The 26,043-nt window shown below is 42.4% G+C and overlaps 1 protein-coding gene across 22 annotated transcripts in view; it reads left to right on the forward strand.

The window, feature by feature from the left end:
- The window catches only part of MAGI1 (membrane associated guanylate kinase, WW and PDZ domain containing 1), a 355,911-nt gene that overhangs the window by 208,557 nt on the left and 121,311 nt on the right, over positions 1-26,043 (forward strand). Inside the window, exon 1 of one of the 22 annotated variants that reach the window (XM_040593742.1) lies at positions 14,499-14,816. The exons of the other annotated variants lie outside the window; for them this stretch is intronic. The gene's annotated coding sequence lies outside the window, so the exon portion shown is untranslated. Of the gene's footprint in view, positions 1-14,498; positions 14,817-26,043 lie in introns of those variants that run through there. 22 annotated transcript variants of the gene reach the window in all.

The following is a 26,043-nucleotide window of genomic DNA, read 5'->3' on the forward strand; positions in this document are numbered from 1 at the left end:
ATCATTATGTAAAAGAAAACAGCAATTCCCACCCCAACATGCCCATAAACTGAAACCTTATCAATACTTCCAGATGCTCATTGACTTTACGATACCGTTAAGTTTAATTGTGCTGATATAATGGATTGTATTTGCATAGAACAAGGTCTTTTCAGGATCAGGTTTGGGGAACATGCAAGCACAAGAGAGGGGTGTCATAACCTGAGATATGCTCTTCACTGCATCTTAACTGTTAATTTTGACCTTCTGCTTCTTGAAGAGGAATGTGGAAGTGGCATTTTCCCAGTATCTGCAGCCACCTGAATGGTAAAATTTGACAACTTTCTGTATTGCAGGTGCACTTGCTGCAATTTATGCCCTTGCAGTGGCTAAATTTAGTTTTTAGTAAGAAAAATCAATTTATTATTTAACTTTAAGCAAAGAGTTATAATTTTGAGCTATATTCCTTGGGCTAATTCTCCAGTCAGTGGAAAGAGGAGTTTTACTATTAGAATGAACAGGGAGACCAGCATCCACTGGGTCTTAAAATCCCAATTTGCAATGAATCCAGGGAGAAGCTTGGTGCCTGTCCTCAGTCTTTTGTCAGCAAAGGCTTTCTGTCCCCACAACCTAATATTTTTATCAGCTGCCCTACCAGGATAAATTCATCTTGTTGCCCATTCCCATCACTAATTCCATACATCTGCTTTGTTTTATAAAACATAGCCACCCACAAATGTTATACCAGTAACATTTGATAGCATCAGATATTTTTTTTTAAGAAATTCAGGAAAAAAAGCACACTGTTCTCTTCCTCTCTCTCCCCCCTGAAAACTTGGACACCTACAGGGTTTTCTTATCGCCAAACCAAAATACTACCTCAGAGCCAAGAATGAGAAATACATAGATTCTGTCATCTTTTTCTTAGTTACATTTATAAATAAAGATACCAGTATGACAATTAGTGGCTACAGTACAGCTCGCTGTGAGTAACACCAAGTGGCCGTGTCCCAGCTTTGCCTTGGCGATACTTTCTGAGATGTCCACAGTGAAGAATGCAAAAGCCAGAAAGACCATATTGTCATTGTAGCATGGTCAACACCCCAGGTCAGAGACAGCAATCTTGTTGTTAGTGTAAGGAAAAACAATTGTGACTGGCCTCCTAACACAGTCAGGAATTTAAGAGCTCATCTTCCAGTCCCCCAGGGCTACAGATATTTTGCATGATGTATGGGTAGTTTTTTCCCCTGAATTTTTGTTTGGTTTAAGGTGGTGCTTTTGTGGCTGAAAGTGTGCTAAACATGACCTGATATAACAATGTCAAAGGAATTGCCTTTCATGTAATATAAAATACAAGTGAATATTTTCTGGAAACTTTATACCTGATTATTTTCAAAATGAAAAACAGATTGTGACAATTTTTAAGTGGGAATAATAGAAAGTATGAATTCTCCTACTTATTTGCACATGCAAATATTGATAACAAGACCAAAATCATAATGTATATTTTGGCTTCTGCTGTCGGTTTGATATCTTGTGTGCTTTTAATAAACACTCATGGTCCACCATTCTTACTAAACGGGTATATTTATGTTCTAGCACTCAGTTGGGAAGGAAGGATCACAACCGTTGGTTTGGAATGGAGAAATTTGTTTGACATCACACGTGTGCAAAACAGAGGTCTGCTTTTGGATCCTGTTGGCTAAGTGATCAGCAATTGCAATGAATTTGAATAGAATAGTGCAAACAAATGAAGAATCTAATTAAAGGACAAAGAAATTTTATACAGTCCATATTGTGATTGCTGTCCTTTCTCACCTAAAAGAATGCATTTTTTTTTTCTTTTATGTTCTCTTAGTGGCCAAGCTGTATTTACTTTCTGACTTACCTGGTATCAATATTCTGCCAAGTACTTTGGAAGCTGTCGTTCAGTGACCACATTTTTACCTACACCAGATGTAAAGTAGAATCTTTTGGTTCACATGCTGGCTGACAGAACCGTGCTATTTCATTTAGCTCTGTTGGAGTGTATTCATTGCTTTTTGATACATTTTCAGTTGCAAATCATGCCTGGAAGTACATTTATTCTGTGTTTGTTGTACCACATAGGACTATGATGAGCAATTTTTCTGTTGACAATGGTTTCACAAATTCAGCAGCTAGGGAAACATGTGGATCACTGTGGTTATGCACCCACAAAATCTTTCATTTATAGTTTTGCCATTTGTGTTTGTAAAAGAATGGAGCGACTTTCTTCAGTACTTTCTCTTTATGGATATATAGGAGAGAATAAAATATGTAGGCTAACCAGATTGTATAAAGCCAGAGGTGCTTCACAAAGTATTAGTGAAAATAATAGAGGTTTTTTCCATGTTACTCTTTGAGTGCTTTCAGCTGCAGCGGCTTTTTCTATGCATCATATATGCGATACTTATGCTATATTAAGTATTTTTGGAAATTGATGGAGTGCTAGCATTGGGCCACAGCTCTCATCCTTCCTGGGATTGTGTTCCTGCGTCAAGTACTCTGCTGAGTGTTTTGAGGTTTTTTTTTTGTCTTGCCACTGAAGTGATAGTTGTTGTCAAAAATCTAGACCTACATCAGTCCTGGTTTAGTCTGAGTGTGTGTGTATAAATATAATGTATGTATTTATATTTCCATTATTTTGAAAGATTCTTGAAAGTGTTTCTAGGAAGTGCATAGCTCCCCACTTTTCTTTCTCTGGGTGAAGTATTCTCTTTTATTACCATAAGAAAATCTTTAGCTCTTCTCCATTACTGTGTCATTTAGTCATTATAGGTAGATGAGTTTATCTTCTAGGAAGTGCCTTAAGGATGTTAAAGTGATAGTATTACAATTTAAAACCCTTCTGATGCTGTCTATTCCACTAGAGTGCTCAATCTCATCTTTGTATGCGGATGAAAATTAAATAAAGCTTTCACTTGCTTGACAATTGTTACAAAATGTAAGAAAACGCTTACACTTTCATACAATAACGACTGTGTCATCTCAGTGAAGTTCAGAGAGCAAACCCTTCTACGCACATAGACAATGTTTACTTTAGAGATCCATCGCGATATCCTAGACTTCTGTGGCAAAAAAGTTAACAAAGGATTTTGTCGTTACCATACCATTTACCACAGTGTCACTTGAATGATCTTGTTCATTCATATTCTGAAAAAGAAAACTACATTGTCGAAAAAACTCAGACTTCCTAACTGATGGACCAGAAACAAACTCAGAAGCATGGAGGGGGTTTTTATCTTCTGTGCATGATGGTGTAGCTGAAATCTGCATGGTGCCATTTAGGAGGGAATTAAGAAATGGTCTACCTGTAGTTTTATCTCCAAGTGCCAAAGCTGTAATGAAAGCTGTACAGCAGATGAAATTTCACAAAAGCAAGATCCTTCTAGAGCATCACAGACTTGAAAACAGAGCAAAATTTTGTGGTTGAAATGCCATCACCAGGGCTGAAAGTGTCCTCTGTTCTTTTCTTCCAGGTAGACCAAAAGCTGATAACTCTGCATGCTAGTTAATTCTCTAATATATGGTGATGGAGAGGGGATAATAGTTCTTTTATCCTTTTTTTTCCTCCTGTAGTTTCTGAAATCTGAGTTTCCATAGGGTTTTGCGTATGTGCACATGTAATCAATGCTGCAAACAGCCTAGTCCAAGACCTACAGCTCTGTAATAATAGAGAAACAACTGCCAAGTGTGACTTGCCTTTTTAATTATTGCTTCAATCATGGGTACTCAGCATTTGTAATGGCAATCGATACAATAATCAGGGCATAACTAGGAATCATTGAGTAGCACAAAATCCATCACATTTACTTAGCCTTTGTGACCCTTGGAAAAAAAAATACCTGTTTTTTACTGAATTACTGTATCCATGATAATTAAGGTAAAACTGGGTAAGAAGAGATGACTTCTGATGCCAGATGCAATCTTATCTCACTCACCCTGTTTCCCAGGACAGAGGATGCCTAGCCAGCAATGTAATGGGTTTTTTATGGAGTACATTTAAATTGAAGGGACTTGATGGGAGGGAGGGTTTCCTCCCTCCATGTGCTGTGCCATAGGAATGAGTAGGATCTTCCTGGCCAGGGGGTTGTTGAGCCTGGTCAGGCTTGGGGGCAAGCTTGCAGTTTTCAAATTCAAAGGAAGGTCATAGAATCATAGAATGGGTTGTGTTGGAAGGGATCTTAAAGACCAGCTAGTTCCAATGCCCTTGCCATGGGCAGGGACACTTTCCACTAGACCAGATTAGTCAAAAACCAGATTACCCATCCAGCCGGGCCTTGAACGCTTCCAGGGATGGGGCATCCACAATCTCTCTGGGCAACCTGTTCCCGTGCCTCAATCACCCTAATGGTAAAGAATTTCTTCCTAATATCTAATCTAAATCTACCCTCTAAGTCCCGTCTGCCTCTGCTTATCATCTGTGCAGGGCTGAGCTCCTGCACTTGCTTTATCTACACATGCATTAATCACACACCTCCCCCTCGCCCTGACTTTGGGACCTGCCTTTGCCTGGGACGGGCCTGCAGCTTTGAGCAGGACTTGTGCAAGCTGGCTGTCTTCTCTGCATGAAGTTTGCTGAAGCTGCAGCTCAATCCTGCAGGCAGTTTCCTCTGCTCCTCCCATCCCACATTTGTAAAATCCTGACCAGACCATGGTTTGCAACATGATGTAGGGACCACTCACCTACCTTTAAGGCTCTTCTGTTTGCAGATTCTGGGCTACAGGTTCCAAAAATGAAAAGATCTCTTTGGGAATTAATACAAAAGTCCTAATGAACTATATCTGTATATCCTTCCTCGTTTTTACATTGTGTGAGTCTATTAACCATATGGTAGCATTTGATGTGCCATGTATTTGTTGTTACCGGTGTGGGGCAACTGGCAAATTATTTGCTTTTTAGACTTCAGAAAGGATGTTGTCTTCCTTGAAAACCATTTCACGTATTTCTCCATTGAGACAAAAATAAAATGAAGGGGTCGGTTCCTACAGCAGTAATTTTGTAGTAGCTCTGTTGGATAAAACTGATTACTTACATGGCCAGTGAACTTGCGTTGCTTGTTTGATTTGGGTTGCATTGTATGAACTGAAACAAAAACCACATCAAAACTACTTTGGAGTGGAAGAATTCTGCTATCAGTTCAATCTGTTTTCCTTGTTTTAGTTTCCATATAATGAAAAGATAAATATGCAAGCATATTTACTTCATTAATTTTAAATAGTGTCAGGAAAAAGGCTCTGTCTAGGAATGGTTGAAAAATATTGTGAAAATTAGCTCTACATATTTTGCTTTCAGTCAACTCTGTTAATTAGGATCAAAGTACTGCAATTTTAAAAACTTCTTATTGCTTCCTCCCACACATTTTCATATTTCAGAAAAGATGCGGTTAACTAAGTGTGAGATCTTCAGTAAAGCCTATGGGAATGAGGGTTCATGTCCTGATGGCTGGGTACCAACACCCCCAACGCCTCTGAAAATGATAGGATTAGCTGTGGAGTGAGGTCAGGTTGGGCTGCCCGTCCCTTGGGATAGGCATGGCTTTGGGAACGGGGCAACCATTTTCCCACCTGTCCTCCTTGCAAGTTCTCTTCTGTGGGTTGGTTGTGTGTGGTTTCATCTTTGCTCTGATAAGACAAGCACTGTGAGATAGCTGCTTTTACAGGTATGAAAATGTTATTTTGCTTTGTAATTGGCAATGGGATACTTGGAGGAAAAAAAGAAACCCCAAAAACTGGGTTGGTGCTTTCCACCAGCAGATCGCAGTTTTCCAGATGAGCTTGATACCAAATGAAGTCCCTAAGGTGGTGGTTGTCTGAAAAGGAAAGTGAGGCCAGAAGGGTGGGGTGCAATCCCCCAAATCCCCAGCAGGCTGGGGGCAGAGCTGCCACACCAGAATCATCATGCGTGGAGGTGCTCACGCTGTGTTTCATCTGGCTACCTTCTCAAGCATAAAGAAATTTCAATTTTAAGCGGGTACATGGTTATAGAAGGATGTTGAGTCGGCTTTAAAATCATGTTGGGAGAAATAATTTACCTTTATTTGAACTGATAACACTTAAAATTCTAAATATTTTTTCTATATTGGGGGGAATTTATGACTGTAATTTACGTTGCTGTGTTGCTTTTTCTCAGTTCAGATGCAAGGCTTACTAATTTCATGCTTTGATATATATTTTACTTCCTAGTTACTGTGCATTAAAAGATCACAGCATTTGGATTTCAAACATTGTGTGAACTTTTTTGGGTTCATTGCTGGGTCTCTGGTGTTCAGACTGTTAGTTCAGGCTTGTTAGAGTTTTGGTTTTAAATGTAAATGCTATGTAACTGCTTATAAATCTGACACAACATTCTATACAATGGGCATACATCTGGCCTAATTTAATCACATTAGAAAAGTAGCAGGATGTTTATTTTGCCCCTGTTGCAGCAGTGTGAATTCTTCTCCCTCTGCTGAGAAGCCCTTGGCACTCTGCTGGTCCATTCTGGGTGAGACAAACCTTGCCTTGTCGTTCACGACAGTTGGGTGAGTTACTGCCTGCATCAAATACATGTTTTCCTGACTCGAATGACTGACAGTGATGTATCAGGACGGGTCATGGGTGAAGGATCGTTATTAACTGTAGGCGCCTTGGAGCAGGAATCGGTCCTGTTATTCTTCGTTAGTACAGCATCTTCCAGAAAGTGGACCTGGTCTGTAGCTTGGCTATAAAACAAATCCTACTGCAGGCCTGCTCTGTACTTGCTTCCTCGACAGTTATACGCAACTGCATCAGAGAGGAGACAAAGGCACAGACAGGCTGTCATTTTGAAAATGAGAGATGAACAGAGTATGGCTTTGGTGCCAGGAATCGTCCTCTTCTGCATCTCTTGAAACTTCATGTTCGATTGAACGGATCACATGTTCCACTTTACCAATGGCTGATGGTATTGTCCCCTGCCTGCCTTGGGATGTTTGCTGGTGATCTAATCTGGCTGGACGTGCGTAGCACCTACCAGGCTTCTCTTCTGTTGTACTCACTTCTAAGAAGTACCTTGGGCGTAGCTGCTGGTACAAAGTACTGGGGATTTTGGGGCATTTTTTGGGGGGTGGGGATAGCAGGGTGTTTAGTGTCTGATAGGGAGATGATTTTCTTGAAAAATACACAGCTATTTGGTTAACTTTTAAAGTCCATTTTTGTCTTTGGGGTACAGTTTAACAGGAGGCATGTACTGGTCTGGTCTGTGGCATTAATCATTGCAGTTTTCTGCAGTGACGCTGGGATGCATTTGTATTCAGATGGAGAATTTCTAGGTGCAGGGGGAGATTTGAGGCTGATTCAACCGGCATTATAAGCAGCGGGCCATGCGTGCGTGCCTCCCATCCAGATCTCACTTGTGCATTCTCCTCAGCTCCTGGGGTCACTGGCCTGGAGAGCGTGGCTGAGGCTTCCCGGCAGAGATGCGGTCCCGGCTGACAGCACGCTTGAGTGTTCAGGAGCCACAAGTCCAAATCTCAGTGGTGCTCTTACTTGGCTGCTTGATTTTAGGAAAACAACCTCCCTCCCTCTGTGTCCCTTTGCACTTCTTTTTTTTTAATAAGTGGGAATACTGTTGTTTTATTCTTGTACAAAGTGTATTGAATTCCAAAGAGTCCAGGCTCTGTTTAAGGGCTTGCTATTGTTAGTTCACCGAAATGTAAACAAAAAGAATGGGCTATTTAGTGCTTGATGTTTGGTAGCAGATCTGAGGAAAATTGCCTTTAGGTTGAAACAATAAAAGAAAGAATAAATGTGTATTGCATGTTCCTGACTAATAAAAATTAGACATGTGGTTTCTAATCCTCAGCCTGATCTCTCCTGTGTTTCAGTTAATAGGAATAGCTTCTATCACAGAATATTATTTTAAAACAGAATTAAAAGAGCCATTTGCAGGTAGGTCCTCAGTCAGCCTGTGGTAACAGAGGGTGGGTGGTCAGCCTGTGCCTTCTGAGCAGTTCAAGCATGCTGAGTTGCAGTGTACGATGGCCAGTTGGGTTGGGTGGGCATGAACGCCGGGAGTAATCCAAATCCCCAGCAAGGAGAGGGGAGTGAACAGGGGGGCTGGCTGCTGAGGCTGGCAGGTCTGCCAGGGCCCATGGGCAGCTTTGGGCTGGTTCTGTGGCACAAAGGAACTGTAGGGACACATCATGCCTCTGAACTGCTGATGAGACATATTTCGTGGCACATGTTTGGTACCTGCTTCAGTTTGCTAAGCTTAGTTGTTTGCAGTGGCATATAAGAAGCCTGGTTGCATTGTAGCAAGGCACACACACGGTGTGTAAACCTGCATCGGAAACCATTGCCTTTACGTGGACCTCGTGAGCGAGGTGTGAAGTTGTAGGCATCACTTGGAAACAAGGAGCTGAGGAGAGGGGCAGTGAGCGAGCTGGGGAGACAAACCAGCTCCCTGATTCATTTGTGCTCAGGGAAGTGTCCTCACTCATATGTGAAGGATCTCAAAATCCTGCTGAGAAGGAGATATTCTCTCTGGCTGGGGAAACTCCCACAGCTTTCAGTAGCGCAGCTTGTGAGGCTGCAGTGCTTGTAGAAAGAGCTGGCTCTCACCTTGCAGGACTGAGCTAAGCTGCTGGTGCTTCTGATCAGCGGGTCTGAAAGGGCAGAGTGTGCTGCAACTGAATCTCCAGGATTGCAAGCTTTTGTTGTTGTTGATTGAGCTCTTTGCAGGTGAATAGATTGCTGCCAGGTGTCCTTTACTTCCCAGAAGCATCACACTCGCTCGCCTAAAAATTAATGAGATTTTAGAGCTGGTTGGAATGGACAGCTCATCTGGGCAGATTGGAAGCTGTGATGTGAATTGCACTGGTTTAGATTTAAGTCTAGTCTCCTACAGCACAACTTTGCCGTGGTCATTAAAATGAAATAGTAGAAAATAGAATAAATTGCATCAAGAGGATCCGTTCACGTCAGTTGGCTGCATGTCTGAGCCTGGCTCATGTTAACAGGTAGCTCAGGAGGAGCAGACGTGAGGAACGCAGCATTCCCATGGGTCTGTGGATGGAGGAGCGTGTAGTGTGTAATGAAGTGAGTTGTGGCTGTGGCTTTCTAAAATGCTTGTTTTATTCTTCTGTTTGTTTATTTTAAAGAAGACATGGAGATGGGGGAGGAGTGAGGACAGCTTTGTATTCCTCCTATATTTGTCAGCTCATGTCCTTTTTACATGTCACGTCAGACTTACAAATTTTCCTGCAATACTGAAACATTAAAATTTATCCTGATCATTTTGTCTGCAGGGTTTCCCCAAGAGTTTGCATCACCTAATTTTGATTTAAAATGATCCTTTTCTTAGGCCAGTAAAGAAATAGCAAGGACCAGAATTACAGCTGCGGTAAATCTGTACGGCTCCCTCGGCGGGGAGCAGCCAAGCGCTGGGTTGTTTAGTGTGGATAGTGCGCACATACCCGTGTCCTGCCAGACCATAAAGCCAGCCATAGTTTTCCAATCCTAGAACACTGAATCAGTGCTGGGAAAATGATGTAAGGCACAGGAAAGTACAAATCCCCTTCCCATCGCAGGCATTCGTAGGAGTTCCCCTGGGGTCTCAGGGACTCCAGGGAATGGGCTCTTGGCTCAGTGCCCATTTACTCTCCTGAATGTTTCCATCGTTTTCTGTCCAAAATCAGCATTGCAGTGCTTAGGACTTAGCTCTTTTGAAGGGAAGCCCAGTTACTTACAGTCCATCACCTGTAGCCGTCTCAGTCCAGGTGTTTTCTTCCCTTGCACTTGTGTAAATCTGTGTGGCTGCACTGCCAGCAAGGCCACTTCCACCCCTGAACTTAATGGCATCGCTTTATGTCCAAGTATCAATTTCTATATTACTGGTGTCAGTTTTCCTTACGTTAGAGAACCATTAAGCACCATTAACATAATCATACATGTCACTGGCAGCGAACATACCTTCAGAGGTGCCTCAGCTGAGTGCAATGTGAGCTGCCCTCCAGCTACGCAGAACAAAAGGTTGTGTGTTAACAATATTAATGGCTGCACGCAACCAGTGCAGATGAAATCAGGTTTACTTTTAATCAGTCTTCAGGGGTTTCATGTGCTGAGGCTATTTGTTTATAGCAGAGGCCAGGTTTTGCCAGAATCTATTAAGCACTGGAAAACTGATCAGTCCCTTTTTTGCTCATTTCTAATGTGAGAAAAAGAGACGCTCCGTGGCAGGGAAACAAACCTGAAATGGTACTTTGCAGAGCATCTCTGCAGTCTGAGCTAGGCTGGGATACAGCAATAAACACTGTGATGAAACTGTAAAAGATCCTTTTAGCATCATTGATTCTACTTACATCTATGAACATCAAAACTAAGTGCTGTCTGTGTGGTGCTCTGAGGGAACGTTTTTACTCTTCAGGGGTCTGTGTGTCTCATAAGGATGAGAAAGAGATTTTCAGGTATAGGTAAATATTGTATCTCATAATTTGCTTGTGGGTTGTATGCTGGTAAAATATTAATCATTGACCACTTGGATGAAACACTTCTCTGATTCGGTACAACAAGCACTGTTTCCTTTAATAGAAAGTTTTATTCGGTAGGAAGGTTGTCATCTTGCTATTCCATGATTATTCAAAGTGTCATTTACTATATATCAACTGAATCTGCCTAACTGTGATACTTTATGGTATGGGGGATGCCTTGTAAAGATTATTTTCTATTATACAAACCCATGGAGAAGTTTAAAAATGAGAAGTTGTAATATTGTAATGCTTTAAGAATTTTCATGCTTCTACTCTTGCAAAACAAACAAAAAATTCACATTAATATGTGCAAGTGTACCAGAAGTCCAAGTAAGTTTCATATTGGACTTTTTCAAAAGTAGACGTTTTCAAGATCTATATTCAGTATACTTCCATTCATCAGTAAAAATATTGCTGTTCAGAGGAAGTCACTACAATACATGCTTCCAGACATTCTGTGTAAAAGCAAGAAGGAATATCAAAACACTGTGGGTTGGGTTTTGTTGTTTTGTTTGGGGTTTTCTTAAGCTGAGAATAGTTCTGCAATCTTACCTGCCTGGGCTCAATACCAGAGGAACTCACTGAAATTTTAGGTCTGGTGTGTACAGAGCAGATTAAATGATCTACTCCTGAAATCAGTGAATATGAAGCAAGCAAGCAGTGTGTAACAATGCAAATAGTTGATTACAGTTTCCAGATGACAGTGAAAATTGCTTTTCAGAATTTGCCCTATTCATGTACCTCCTTTTAGTATGCTGAATAAAACAAGATCTGCTAAGGACACACACATGTGTTCCTTGTTTAGCAAAAGTACAGATGTGAAGAACCAGCTTACAGGTGAAGCAATGAACTGAGGTCTTCCTCTCTTTGAGATGTTTGTCTGTACTGTATTGATCAGGCTTCTTACCTTCTTCCTCTCTTCACCTGCTGGAAATAAACAGATATAATGAAGTAAGTGTCGAATTAGATTCTGAGAGAAGTTGGGAGCCAACCTGTAGTGCTGACAGCTTCAAAGGGTGAGGTCGTTTTTTTCCTCCTTCTGTAACACAGAGTCTTTTGGATATGGGCCCCAACTGTTTTTCTGAAGTCATGTTTTCAGTCTCCTTTAGGGTTACCGCTGTGTTTTTCTCTTCCCTTGGTTCCTTTCTGCAGAGTCTTGGCCAACTCCAGGACTACATGGTGACCATTAGCGTTTCAGCAGGAGACTGTGAACACAGAGGCATGTGTGTTATCTGTACCAGGGGGGCACTGCAGCCATCGCTGGTCTGAGGGGCTGCTTCAGGGATGCTGGGCTTCAGGGCTTCCAAGATTCCTGGAGAGAAACATCTCAAGGGATCTTTTGAGAACGAGACTGCATTCCCTTAACAAGTTATCAAATATGCAGGGGGGGTGTGGGGGGGAAATTACTTATAAAGCACTTTATCCTGCTTCAAATTATTTTAAAGAAATATTAAGTTAAATCCTAGCAATGCTCTAAGCTGTCTTTTAGGAGTCAAATGGGACAGTAAAGGATGGACTTCCATTTATTCAAGGTGATGAACTGGACCCTTTCTCTTTTTTAATGTCCCACGTCCTGTCCTGCTGCCATCAAGGACAATGACAAACTCCTGTTGACTAAAAGAGGAGAATGGTTTGGCTTTTATCAAGGCTAAATTCTAATTAAGGTCTTGGGCTAACTATACTTTGCACTGAGGTATCACATCTGGTCTGCATATCTTTGCATTGTGCATACTCGATCTTTTTGTTCCTGCTTGAATTTTTATTAGCTTTCGCCCAGTGCCCTGGGCACCTGGATTTGCTCTGAGATACTGCGCAGTGGATCTTGCTGAAAAGGTGTGGGCAGGTGAGGATGCTCATTTCTGCGAGATGCCAGTGGATCGCCGGGAGAGGCACTGGGGCTGCAGCATCCTTCACCTCTCCCCCAGTTGTGTCAGTTGTGCTCCTATTTGCCAAACAAAACAGAAGGGAAGTGATTCCTGGCCTCTCCCCATGGCTAACGCTGTTCTCCATGGCTCTCCAGTGGGTGTGCTTGACCCTACCCAGGCCATGTACTGCCCACAGTGTGCTGCCCTGGCTGTTTGCGTATTTATTTGAGCAGCAGCTGTAGGTAGTATATAGACTGCCCTTACCCTGCATCAAGGATCATACTTCCATATGGAATGAGGGACAGTGATGTGCTGAGCTTATTAAATACTCTGTAATGCAATCCCGAAGTGACCTCAATCCTGCCTCCTGCTTCGCCTCACCTTTCAGGCAAGAGAGGTAATGAGTGAGCAGAGATGAGCAAAGTGGTAGTACCAAACCTCCCCACTCAGACAGGAGCAAATTAAAGATAACAGCTTATTGCTGAGACTGGAAATTGCTGGCAGGCGGAGGAAAAGCTTTACCTTTCCGGATTGTGGAAGGCCCTGCTCCCTCCCTGCCCCTCCAGCTTATGTTTTTGTGTTTCATTTCTTCCAAGTTTGAAATTAATGTATGATGCGTTTCCAAGAGCTTTTCCAACGCCAGCCTTTACCCTTGTTGAGATTTTTTTTACTGCCTACAGTCACATTTGGACAGTAGTCCTGATTAAAGCTTCATTTGCTTTTGGATATTGCCAGCCTTAAAACATTATGAAGCTGGGAATGGGATAGGAAGCATGAGGTTTGTTCCTTTTCTTTATCTCTCCCCTCCTTTTATTCTGTTCTGTCTTTTCTTAAGCCTCTGAGGAATTTCGGGAGTAAGTTCAAACTTTTCTTTCAGAGCCATAAAAACACTGAGCTCCTTTCCCTTTTTAGAAGAGGAAGAAGTTTTTATGGAGTTTTGTGTTTGTGTGGTTTCTGTTTGATGGCTCCAGGAGCCAGTATTTGAAGCCAGCTACACAACTGGGTGATGTTATGTGACAACGTGTTTCTATTAACCCATTTTTGGATAAACCTGCTTCTTTTTTTTTTTTTTTTTTAAGAATCGGATACCTTATCAGTGTTTACCTTTGGTTTATGTGGATGGCTTACATTAACTCCAAGTTAAGTGCAAATGCTGACATGAAGTAGGCAGCCATCAGCAATCAGCCAGATTGCTTGGAGAGCTGTTCCAATTAACTGTGCTACTTTATGAAAGGACAGTTTAGATAACCAAGAGAAACTGTGTTTATAGGAGATATATGTATATGTGTGTGTGTGTGTATTTATAGCACCCCTCCATTTACATACTTGCTTCCTATATTGGAGGGGAGGAAAAAGGACACTGTTAGTCCTAAAGACACATTGGGAGAGCGGGGGGGTGGGGGTGGGTGGGTGGGGAGAGCCCTTCTCTCCTTTGTGCAGTGATAGAAAAATTGAAAGGCTTTTATAAAAAATGTTTCATCTCTCTGTGTGACCCTGTGGATCCCACTCGTGAATGCATTTCGCAAGCCCCTTGTGTACTGTGTCCACCAGGATTGCTCCCCACTCCCAAGGATGTCAGGCAGCACGTTCCGTTTGCCACCCCATTAGAGCTTTATTTCAGTATGTGCGTGTTTGTTTCTATATGCGTATTTTAAGATGGTTCATGGTGGGGAAAGGAGGAGAAGAAAAGGGCTTGTCACATTTTCTTTTTTAAAACAACAAAATTGACAGTCCATGGCTTTGTACAGACCAAGGGTGCACCAGCTGTCGTCAGCATCTTTCTCTGGGACCGTATCAGGCTTCATCCAGGGTCTCAGTCTGATGCTTTGTGCTTGTTAGGAGTCTGAATGACACTTCATTTCAGAGTGACACTTCATTTTCAGAATTAAGATGATTTGGGAGATATTACCCACCTTCAGATCTTTGGATTTGTTGGATTGTGGTTCGGTTTTTTTCCTCCATAGGGGGAAAAAAGATAGGAAAGGAAGAGGGAGTGGGGGTGGGTGGGGAGAAAAGGCTTTTCCCTTTAAAGTAAAACCATCTTGGGCTTTGCCTCTTCACCCGGATCTCGGCATCTTGCGGGGCGAAGGAGAGGTGCGGCCGGTTGCCCGCGTTGGCTGCCAGGATCATGTGGCTGGCGCCGTGGGTGCTGTGAGAGCCTGTTTATCCAGGGCCATGTGGAGGTGGGCGGGTGCCTACCCGGGGACCGGGGGACAGGAGAAGCCGGGCTCACACAACAGCCACGCTGTGAATAGCCCACATTGACTGAACTGTCTAACCGGACTAATTTGCTGTGCCTGTGGGCTTGATAAAAGAAGCAGCTGCTGGTAAGGGCTTGCTCAGATGCATGTAGATGAGCCTGTGTGTGGACTGCCAGGAGGATCCAAGCAGATTTTTTTCTTCCTTGCTGCATTTCTTCTGGAATTGCTACCTCCGGCTCCCGTGAAGTTGCATTGATCAGGTAAACTATTTCAGTTCTTCCCTGTCTTTCGTGCTTGCTGGCCAGCATGCCTGCCTTGCTGGATGGGTAGCTGGATGAATGGGCTGTGCTGCAGGGGTGGCAGGAACAGCTCCCTTTAGGGCAGGCACACATTTTCACTGCTCCCTGCAAGCTGGCAGTCGTGAGGCTTTGAAAATTGTGCAGCCATGTTACACAGCCACAATTATTTCGCTTCCTCCCCCTCTCCTCCCCATTTAATTTTGCTGTGATCTAAATAAGGCTAAGTCTGGTATTTCTCGTTTGCATCTGTCGATGCACCAGCCAGCCATGTTTTTTATATGATTATGTACACTGTGCGGGTCTTGCTGGGAATGCAAAGATGTTCGCTGTCCTTTTGGTGTCATGCCCTTTACGTCTTCTCCTGGAAAAAAAAATAATCGGAAAATATCTGTAGCGTGCTGCATGGATTTTTGTGAGCGCTGGGGAAGTGGGCTAAAGGGCTTGTTTGGAAGGAGAAGATGAGAGCTGAAGGCTCCCCACATCCCCTCACTCACCACATTTGATTGTTTGTATTAAAAATAGGTCTTGCCCCATGTTATCGCCCCCAGTCCCTACCCCCTCCTACATTTGCATAGATTTTTAAAGTGTTGATTGAATAAAACTATGGCTCAGCTGGAGAAAATGAAGAAGAAGAAAGGACGAAAAGGATGGCCTTTTGTGTTGAGATCTTTTGTGCGGCTCACCCACCCCCCTGCAGCTTCCCGGGGTAGTACCAGCAGCCTGGAGTTTCACTGGCTGCTGCTGCAAAAACAGCCTTGCAGAATTTGGGGGTGGGGGGAAGAGTGGGAGCTCAGATGTGTCTACTTGCAGTGTGAGAGAGATGTTAAATGGGATTGAGAATCTGCAGACTGGAAAATGCTGCACAATTTAACGGAAAGGGTATTACCTGCAGGGATTAACCCTATTTACTGACAATCTCTTCTCTTTCTGCTTCTTCACTTCACACTTGCTGTGTAATAGCTGTTGAGTTTCTGCAGCAAGAGCCTGGGTGCTTTGGAGCACAGTAGTGATTTTACCTGACACGTTTTAAGAAATGCCCTGTAAATGCCTTAAAACCTGAGTGTTTCACTTCTCCTTGAAGGAAGCCTTAGAAGGTGGTACTGACCCTCCCTGCAAGATGTGTTAATCAGCAGGTTATGTCTTGTGAACTCCTGCAAGTGAGTTGAGAATTCAGTCACTCTGAATATTTTGCCACTTACTCGCACTGGAAGCGCTCCCATCCCAAATGTATCTTTGGGCAGTCATTCCTGTAAGTACTGCCACTTCGGGGGGCAGGGATGGTTTGCTGTTGTGTGATGAATGGATCCTCTGGTCTCTGTTACTGAAGGTGCTAGGTCTCTGAAAGAGCCTGGCATCCCCTTTTGCATGAGAAAGTGCTAGTTTATCCCCACATATACATATTGATAGTTAGATATTCTGGCTAAACGCGGGGATTTTAAGCTGGTCCTTGCCGGTATTGAAGAGTGGAGCTTCTCTTCAATATTAGACCTTACTTTTAAACTTTGCTGTTTTCCAGACCTAGGGGAGCACAAATACCTTGAGCACAGTCACCCACAGGAGACCAAAGCACTTAGTACAATGGTGCCTCTGTTGCTTTGCTTTCCCTGGATCTCAAGTCCCTCTTCTACGTAAACTCAAACCTGAATATATAAATTCGGCTTCACAGCATCTTACAGGCTGATCGTTGTTGTTCTCCACAGTCAGAATTGAGCACATTGCAAATAGCAATACACCCGTAGGACTATTTGAGTTTATAGATCTATCTAAGACCTGATTTTCCCCATCTCACTCTAAAGACCGTAATAAGGCTTGCAACTGGGCAGCTTTGGATACATCCATCCCTGTGCAAAAAACGGGGTTGTCATCATCAAATGTTTTCCAAAGTTTCAGCGAGAATGGAGTGTCCCCAGACCATTCCTGGAGGGGTCCGAACCCTAATCCAGCAGCCTGAGCTTTGTTGTTCTCCCAGGATGTCACTGCTGGATTAATCCCTTTTCTTGTGGGATATGAGCTGAGCAGAGATTGGCTATTGTTGATGTGAATTATGGAGCGGATGAGCATCATCTGTTGCTTTTAGTGGTATGCACTATAAAATACTAATACAGGCAGTTCAAATAAGCTGAAAGAAGATAAATATGAAGGCATGAAAACAGTTAATATTGTAAAACTTCAAAATGTGTATGGACTGTCTCACCAGAGGGGGATGCTTTGTGGGGATTCAGATGCCTCTAGTAGGATCAGTACATGAAAACATATGTCTGACTTGTCAGTAGGGTCAGAAAAATTCAGCTAACAGTTTAGTAAACAGCAGCAACAAATCTGTGGGATAGAAAGTCCCTTTTAAATTCCTTATTTCTGGATAAATTTTCAACTGTGATTTTATCTGATTTTTTTTTTTTAAATCTCTGTTTTTCTCCAGGATGAAAGTAGGTGAATCTAGGAAGGAAACAGTGAGGTGAACTGTACATAGAATACTGCCATCTAAAAGTGTAAAATATAAAATTATTAAAGATGAAAAAAGACCTCTCCTTCCACTATTATCTGCCTTGCAGGCATAATTAAAACTAGGGACCAGATTTCAGACAGAGGAGTGATTTTCAGCTTGACAGTGTCCCTTTTAAGCCATCAGTGGTTTTCTTGCCAGTGAATGGTGTCTGAATAGTTACATGCTTGGAAAGCCACAGTTTGCAATATGAGGTGCTAGTTTTCAGCTGTCCCTTCACAGTGTGTTTAAAATAGTGGTCTTCATGTGTCTTCTGAGGTTTTGTAGGATGGTGAGATTATCACACCATTTTCTTAGGTTTCATTGTTACAAGGAAAGCAAAAGCTTTTCAAGATAGTGGATAGTAATGAGTAAATAAAAAACAAATAAACCCTCCATGCTACTGCCTAAAAAGAGTTTCACCCATGATGATGATCTGCTGCTGTATAGGTTGTCACTCTGCTTAAATTCCACAGCAGAACTGTGACACCATCTGTTCTCTTTCACTGTGTGCAAAAAATGGTTTCCTTTCATTAGCATTAAGCTGCATAAAGAGACTGGAGATCTAGAAATATCCCAGTCTTTCACTGACACATACCTTCTTAAGACAGAGTGCATTACAAGCATCCCTTGTATTCCTAAGAGAGAATGGAAGTTTTTAAGTAATATGCTATTAAAGATCTTTGAATAGCAGGAAAAAAAATAAAAATCACCCCATCCATGCATTGCAATGAAAGCAGAAAGCTTTCTGAGATGTGTTAAGATGTTGATTCAGAACAGCCGTCTTTACTATTGCATTCCCTGAAGGCAGTAGGTCTGATGTGTGCCAGTGTTGGCATGGTATGGGGGCTGCTTTGGTGCCTCTGGGATGCAGCGATTGCCAGGATCTGGGAGAGACCCCATTATGCCTGTCCTCAGTGACTGTCAGATTTTAAGTTACTGTCCTCTTTTCCCTAAAAAGTTAGATCAGAGACCTCAGCAAAGTCCTAGAATGGACCTCGGTTGTAGAGTTGTGCTTAAAGCTATGTGTTTTGCTTTCATTATCCCTTTTCATTGATCATGCTGTGTTTTGATGCCATTTTAATGCTAGCGTGCTGAACTGTTGGTGATGACACAGAAGATGCACATTCAGCAGTGCCCTGTTTCAGGCTTGTCTTCTGACTGCTCTGTTAGGATGACTTGGTAAATAAATGCAAGGCAGGAGAAATCAGCATCATTCTTCTCTGAAATGCTATCTATATGTAAATCTGTGGTGCCGTTTTTTCCCCTTTAAAAGTTGAAAAGCACTTTCAGTTCCTGTTTAACGGTTGCTCCCTCTGAATTACACCAAGCAATGAGAGGTCAGCCAATGCTGTCCTGCGGGAATGAAACCTCTTTTTGTTGTTGTTCTTTGAAGCTGTGGCAAATAACATTGGAGATGCAGCGAACGTAGAACAAAACAAGCCACCAGAATTACACTGCATACCCAGTGGATCACAACCATAAAATATTAATCAGGCACTGCAGATCTGAGTTGTCATCTCTTCATAGGAAACAAGGTACATAGCCCCACTCCGCCCCTTCCTCCCAAAGGTCCCAGAATTAAAATATTTGTTAGCTGTGATTAATAAAGACACCTGGCTGAGCCCTTGTTGACAGGAATAGTCTCTTAGCATTTTGGATCGGGTTTAGTGACCAGACTTCAGAGCTTGATAAGCACAAGCCTATACTGAGTACTGGAGGGACTACAACACAGTCAGTTTAAGCTTCTACCAGCTGGTGGAATTCAGCTCCCTTGGATGTGACTTGAACAGTGGTTTTGCCCAGTTACCCTTTAGTAGTACCTTTTGCCTTTAAACCTCATTAGTTCTTGTTTCTCTTTTTCAGTAGCGAAAAGAGCACTGTTGCTCAGGTGCATTTTGAAACTTCAGTTCTGGTGACATCTTCCATTTCAAGCCAATTTAATACCACAACTCTTTCTTTAGAAGCCGACAGGCTGGGATAAATGAGTTGTCAAGATGTAGGAACTTGGTTTGCCACGCAGTCACAGGGAAAGACTTCTGTTAGAGGATACGCTCTTTCTCGAATTCTGTGTTGTCAGAGCAGCAATTTCTCACTTGCCTGTCTAGTGAGGGCCTGCTAGTTCCTAGTCGAAAGAGCAGCATGTCCTGAACATGGTTTGGCTGGTTGGTTTATTCCATATAAAGAGATACTTAGGTCTGTGGGATGTGTTGTGCATGTCCTGTGTGCTTACAGCTGGAGCTGGCCTGAGCTTTTCTCCACAAGAGACTTCTCTCCACCCAAGCAGCAATTTTCTTAAAATGCATTGGAGCTAAATAAGTTTGAAATTTTCTCCTGATGCAAAATAAAAGGTCTGATTTTACTACTCTCAGATTAATTGGAGAGAATTGACTACAGCAATCTGATGATAACGGTGAAAGAGAAAGTATATATCTGTAACTGGCTACAGTGTGATAGTCCCAGGAGCAGCAAACCTGCTTTGCAAAGCAATCCTGATTTGGGGAAATGCTCCTCTGAATTCTTGCCTAAGTCACATTGCTTCAAGTTGTGCTTCTTAAGATGACCTATACAAATATCAAATCTAATTTGTGACAGCAATTTGTCAGCAGTGTATAAGGACCTGATTAGAGATACAGAAAGAGGAGGTAGGACTTGTTGGGATTCGAGGTGCTGGGCTGTAGTGTTTGCTCGTCACTACACAGTTACACCCAGTGCAGAAATCCCCATGACCAGCGTGGAGGGTGGTGGAGCTTTGTGGCTGAGTGTGTGAGCAAGCTGCCTCCCACCACATCAGCGATGGATAGGTACCCAGGAGCCAGAGGTGTACCAGCTGGTGGGGAAAAAAACCAGTGGATAGCAGAGGGAGGCTTTAAAAGGGGGAAAGCAGTGATGCTGAAATGTGCTTAATATCCCTGGGTTGTACACTGAAAAGAGTCAGCTCTTCCCCTTCCCCCCAGCTAGCATGTGTGTTGTTGTGTCTTGCAGATGTATTGAAAATCTGTGTTAGAGCTGTGAGCAATTAACACATTTCCTGAGGACGCATGGAGAGAAACTGAACTTGCATGTGATCTACTGCAGTTCTGCCGTAATAGATCTTGGCTATGCCTATGATTTAAAATTGCTTTACTGACATACAGCCATATTTAAACTCTGGTGGTGTTCTGGTTGTTTGGAGAGGGATGATGATGCCAGTGCAGGCTGCTTACTCTCCTGTATCTGAGTGAGTTGCTGGGATGCTGAGAAGCTTCCCATTGGAATGGATTCAGACTTTGATTCAAATTCAGACTGGCAGTTTTCACCTTGATAAATGTGCTCTGCCTTCTCTTTATGGAGATGTCTGCAGGAAAACACAGTAATGACTAGAATTGAATGGAAACAGTTTTCTAGTATTTTAAGATATCTAGAGCAAGAACATTTTTATAAGTTCAAGACCCATTGCATTTTTTGTTGAAGAAAGATGAGACACAAATGAAAAATAACCCTTATTGCAGCCAAAACACACGCTGGGGACAGCATGGGAGAGCTGCCCTTTAATAAACTGTTTTGGTGCTCTCATTGCGCTCCTGTAGCATGGAAAGCACATCCAGTTCCTGCACTGTGCAGTGGAAACTGGGTGCATATAGGAAAGGGAAAGGACCATCTGCATGAGGAGAGGAACAGCAGGCAACAGGGACTCTTGGAGAAGAAGAGAGGGTGGAGGTGAAAAGCAGTAGAGCAGTGGTTATGATCTGGGGAATGTTTTTCAGGTAGTATGGCATGGACAAGGAATAAAGACAGTGAGCTTTTTGGAGGAAGGCTCCTGACCTTAAGCTGCAAAGACTTGAGATTAAAATTGTGTGATCTGAAAATACCAGTGACTTTTCTCTGTAATTAGAGCTCCTGATACTCTCTTGGATGCTGCGCGTACACCAAGACCTCATTCAGAACACTTGAACACAGATTTTAGTACTGTGCTGGATCAGGGCCACCGCAATAAATACAAATGTTAATGATTTTTCAGGCTCATACTTAAAATTCAGTGGTTGAAGTTTGCAAACTGATTGTGCAGATTGCCAAATTAGGTCCAATTACTCAAATTTAGATGAGCTTTGCATAAAACATACAAATGTGTTCAATGCAGTATTCTGCTTAGGTCTGTGATTTCATTTCACCAGGCTTATATTTGCATGAGTTCATTAAAATTGGTTTCATTTCTTTTTTTCCTTAGCATGCCTTTGAAAAAGTGGTATTTAAGCTGGGGAAAAATAGTAAAGAACAGGCTTGTAATTATAAAATGAAGCTAAATGAAGTCATGCAGCACCGCTGTGGCCCATTCTGTCAGAGAGGGAACTTGAGAGCTCATTACTGAGCCCAAAATTCAAACTGACCGCTCGCTGTCAAAGGTTTCTAGTATATCAGTCAATTTAATGAAACTGTCTGCTGTGGTCCAGTTGTTGATTGGTGGGGGTGAAAAACATTTCCACTTCATCAGAACTGCTTTTAGTTTGTATTCTAATCAGCATTTATTTTTCTTATTAAAAGTAATACCTTGGACAAGGCAGCATGGCTCCTCTTCTGTTTGTTAATCCTTTGCAAAAAAAAGCAACATGTGTCTCAGGCTGAACAAATGAGAAAATCTCCAGACAGACTAAAGGCATTACTGAGGTTGTTACCTCTCTCTAAAGCTACCTGACCCTTTCAAAAAGGTGATGGTCTGGCATCTCCTGGAGCGTGGAGGCATGCCGCCTTGTCTTTATTAATGACTTTGTTTATTGCTGTAAAAAGAATCCAAGTGTCAAAATAATATTTATATTTATTTAGAAGTACCATTTAGCGCTACAGTAAGTTACAGTTTGTTATTTGAAAATGACCTTATCTAGTTCATGGTCCAGATGTGAAAAACCACACTTATTCTGCATGCAAAATCGCTTCTTAAAAAAACCCCAACCTGTAATATAGTTGTACACGCACACACCATATGTGTGTCTGTATTGGCATAAGAATGAATTATCCGTGCTGTGAATCAGCACACTTTTCAATAGCAGTTTAAACAATAATCTCCAACAGCCTCAAAGAAGCCCTGATGTTTTAATAAATCGGTAATGAGCTGCTTAAAAAAAATGTATTATGGTATCTTAACAGCAATTCTATAATCAAGATTGCAAACTGATTTTTTTGTTGCAATCAGGTTCTGACCTCCTGCTCTTGCCTGGCCTTCTCCAGAGTGTGGGGTTTCAACTTGATAATTCCTTGGGCATGGTGGGGAGGGTTTGTTCCACCTCTCCCACTCCCCCGGGGGCTGAGGGTGATTGCACAAGGTGTTGGCTTTCATCCTCCCCTTTTGTCAATATACAGTGATTTTGTTTTTGAAAAAGTGTTCTGGCGCTCAGACAAAGCAGAGTATGTCAGAAATGATTTTGTACAGGAAAAAATATTCGTGTTTGGTTGCCTGCCATGACAGTTACTCAGGTATTTTTAGAATTGTGGAGTTGTTCGCAGGCTGTAAAAACTTGTGAGACAATCCTCTCTGACCTCAGTAAACAATATAAACCTTAGTTACTGCTAGGGTGCGGTAGCTTAAATACTTTTCTATAGTCCTTTCACTTGCAAAAATAACCAGGAAAATAGAAAGTGATCTCTGGAGAGTCCAGAGTGTCCTGTTTCCCCACTATTTCCCAGTACAGCACTCTCAAAAATCTTTAGGTGCTGGATCTGCCTTTGTTAGTGCAGCCCCTTTCGGTGTAGGTGCTTGTGGGCCATGCACTTCCCTTGATTGGGAATGGGAACAGTAGCTGCATTATTTCTGGAATTATTCCTGGTGAATGCTAACATTTCAGCCACTTCCTCCACGTACCGCAATGGTGTCAGCGTGAGTTTTTGCATGCGAAGATGTGAGTTTGTACAGAACACAGTTATATTTTGTTTCCACATTGTCACAACCAGAACAGGCAAGACAGTCTGGGCGATGTCTAGCGCGACTGATTCTCAGTTGCTTTCTCCACGAAAGCTGTTGCTTATTCATTTCATTTATTTCTCTGCTGTATTTCAGAATAAAAGCCATAGAAAATACAGACCTCCAAGTGATAACTGTGTTAAGCTTCAAGGCTAACCTCAGTGGCTGAGCTGTGAAACAGAGGGTTGTAAATAAAGCTGCAGTTACCTCGGACTAGAGTCTTTTATGAATGTTTTGGCATTTTCACTCTGTCTGTCACTTCTAGCAAGGCACTGATGGTATTGGTCTGGGCTGCCTCATCTGAAAAGTGACATTGCTAGTTTTTACCTGCCTCCCCGAAACGCGGGGAGACTTCACAGGACAAGCAGCGTGCATTGCCCGCCAGCAGCCTCGTGCCGTGGGACAGCCTGGCTCCATTCCTGCTTCATGACCGTGCAGAGTCCCGCTTCCCTGGCACTCGGCAGCGATGATGCATTTGCACTCAGCAGGAGCCAAGGTATTTGACACCTCTGAAAAATGAGGCTTATACCAAATAGCCTGTTCAAGCACTTTATAAAAATGAACTCTTTAGTCTTTGCCATATAAAACAAGACAGCAAACTGAGGCAGAGGAGGGAAGGCCAGGCAGACAGGCAGCTGCAAAACTCTAGAGCCATCCCACGTCTGGGCTGAGCTTGTTCTGCTGGGATGATGCCCTGCTAAAGAACCAGGGAAGGCAGTAAAGGTAAGCACACCCCAGGCTGCCAGCAGAAACCAAAGGAAACAGTCACTTACAAGAACATTTCAGCTGGACTCTTCAGATGTACTCTGAGGCTTCCCTTTGCCTTTGGAGCTCAGAATGGGCTGCCGTCTGCAGCTGGTCTGGCCAAAATTAATGTGACTGAGGGCGACGTGACTTGTAAACCATGTTTTGTGGTGCATGGAGGTATAGAGGAAGTTATGGGCCAGCAGGGTGACAACTTCTGGGTGTCACCTCCCTCACAGGAAACAATAGGATGTCTCAACCGTGGGGACTGGTTTGCTGTATGTGTTACTCTAACTTGTGCCGTGGCATTTTGTGCTACTCCTCCAAAAGAAGGAGGTTCCAAAAGAACTTGAACTGGTACGAACTCAGGAATCTGTTCCTTGTGACTTCTACCTTGAGATTTACTAAGTGTTACCTAAATTTGTATTGTCAAGACTTGAAATATTTCTTGATCTTCCTATTTAAGTGAGATCCATCTGTGCCATCTGTATTTCCTCCAAAGTTTAAGCAAAAGTAATGCTTCCACTCTGCATTTCCAGAGATAGATAGATGGGCCATTAGTGTTGTGTACTTGGACATAGTAAAGGCTGGCCTAATTAAATCCAATTCAGCAGATAAAATACTGTGAATGGTCATAGGTTTGTTGAGAAATGAGTTAAATGTTTATGTAAAAAATCAATCTGTGAAGCTCTTAGAGTGTGGCTCAATGGGCAAAGCATGGGAATTAAGGTACGTAGGTGGTGGTTGCAGATATGTGTTTCTGACCCTCTTTTATAACCTTGGGAAGCTTTTCCTTTTCTGTAAAATAGGGATAACAATACATCCCTGCTTTAGTAAAGTGCCTTTAAGTGTACTGATGAAGTGCTATATGCAACCAGCCCAGGATAAGAGCCTTTATCTGCCGCGTCAGATATTCCTATGCTAAGGCTGGCTGCTGGGGGAATAAATAGAACCTGTTCCTCTGTATTAAGTGACTGCTGGAGTTCACGTCTGTTCTATATTTAAGCATGTGGTTATATGTTTTAAAACATACTTTTTTACAAGTTTTGTTATTAAGCACATGTGCCTTTCATTGTGTCATCGGGACCATAAAGTTTAAATGTTGATGCAGAAAGGGGAGAACAAGAAAACCTTTTAACCCATACATTATTAGAAATCCATTTCAGATGATCCCTATGGAAACGTTGCTGATACTTTTGTTTTTGAAGGCAGACAGTAACTAGTCATGATTTTCTCCAGAAAGGAAATAACATGAACTGTGGAAAGCATAATGAAGGGGAAGTGGCTGATTTATTGTGAAAATTTAGAGCTTTCTGATGTTGCCTGGTTTTCATGTTAATCTTGTTGTGTGGACTGTGTATTGGGAATAATTGAGAAACACAGAGGGTAGAGTACTTTTTGTAGCCCATAAATTATTATCCAGTGAGTTGTAGGTCATAGCCTTGATCAACAGCACCATGGGTTTCTTTTAAAATGTTGCCAGACTTTTAGTCATTATAGTATATCAAGTTATGGGATATAATAAAGTTCAGAACAGAGTTGTGTCCTATACAACATCGCTTCAAGGAGGGCTTCCTTTAAACCTCAAGAAGAGAGGACAGGAGCAAACAAAAAATGAAAACGAACTCAGCCTATGTATAGTGGAAACTGTCATTTGAATTCTAAGCATATGTATTTCTTTAGTTATAACAGAGATACAATGGCAGGGCCACTGCTGGATTTGCTGCTATTGCAGGAGCTCGAATGCCACGTAAGATCTTCCATGCTGGGAATGATCAAAAGTCCCCCCAGGTTTTTGGCTCATCCTTTGGTCTTAAAATGCTTTTTGAAGAGAACATATGTGGAAGAAGTAAGAGCAGAGGACAAGGTGCCAAGGTTTCTGCCGCGGTGCCCGACTGCCACTGAATTTCAGGAGCAGCTGGGTACAGTGGGAGAGGAGCACCTTTGGGCATCCTTTGAGATGGCTTCCAAAGCCCTGCTCTGCAACTAGCTGTGCTGCAGGGTTGTCATAAAAGCCTTTTATTTTCCTC

The sequence above is a fragment of the Falco naumanni genome, chromosome 4 (assembly GCF_017639655.2).
Source record: "Falco naumanni isolate bFalNau1 chromosome 4, bFalNau1.pat, whole genome shotgun sequence".
Lineage (NCBI taxonomy): Eukaryota > Metazoa > Chordata > Aves > Falconiformes > Falconidae > Falco > Falco naumanni.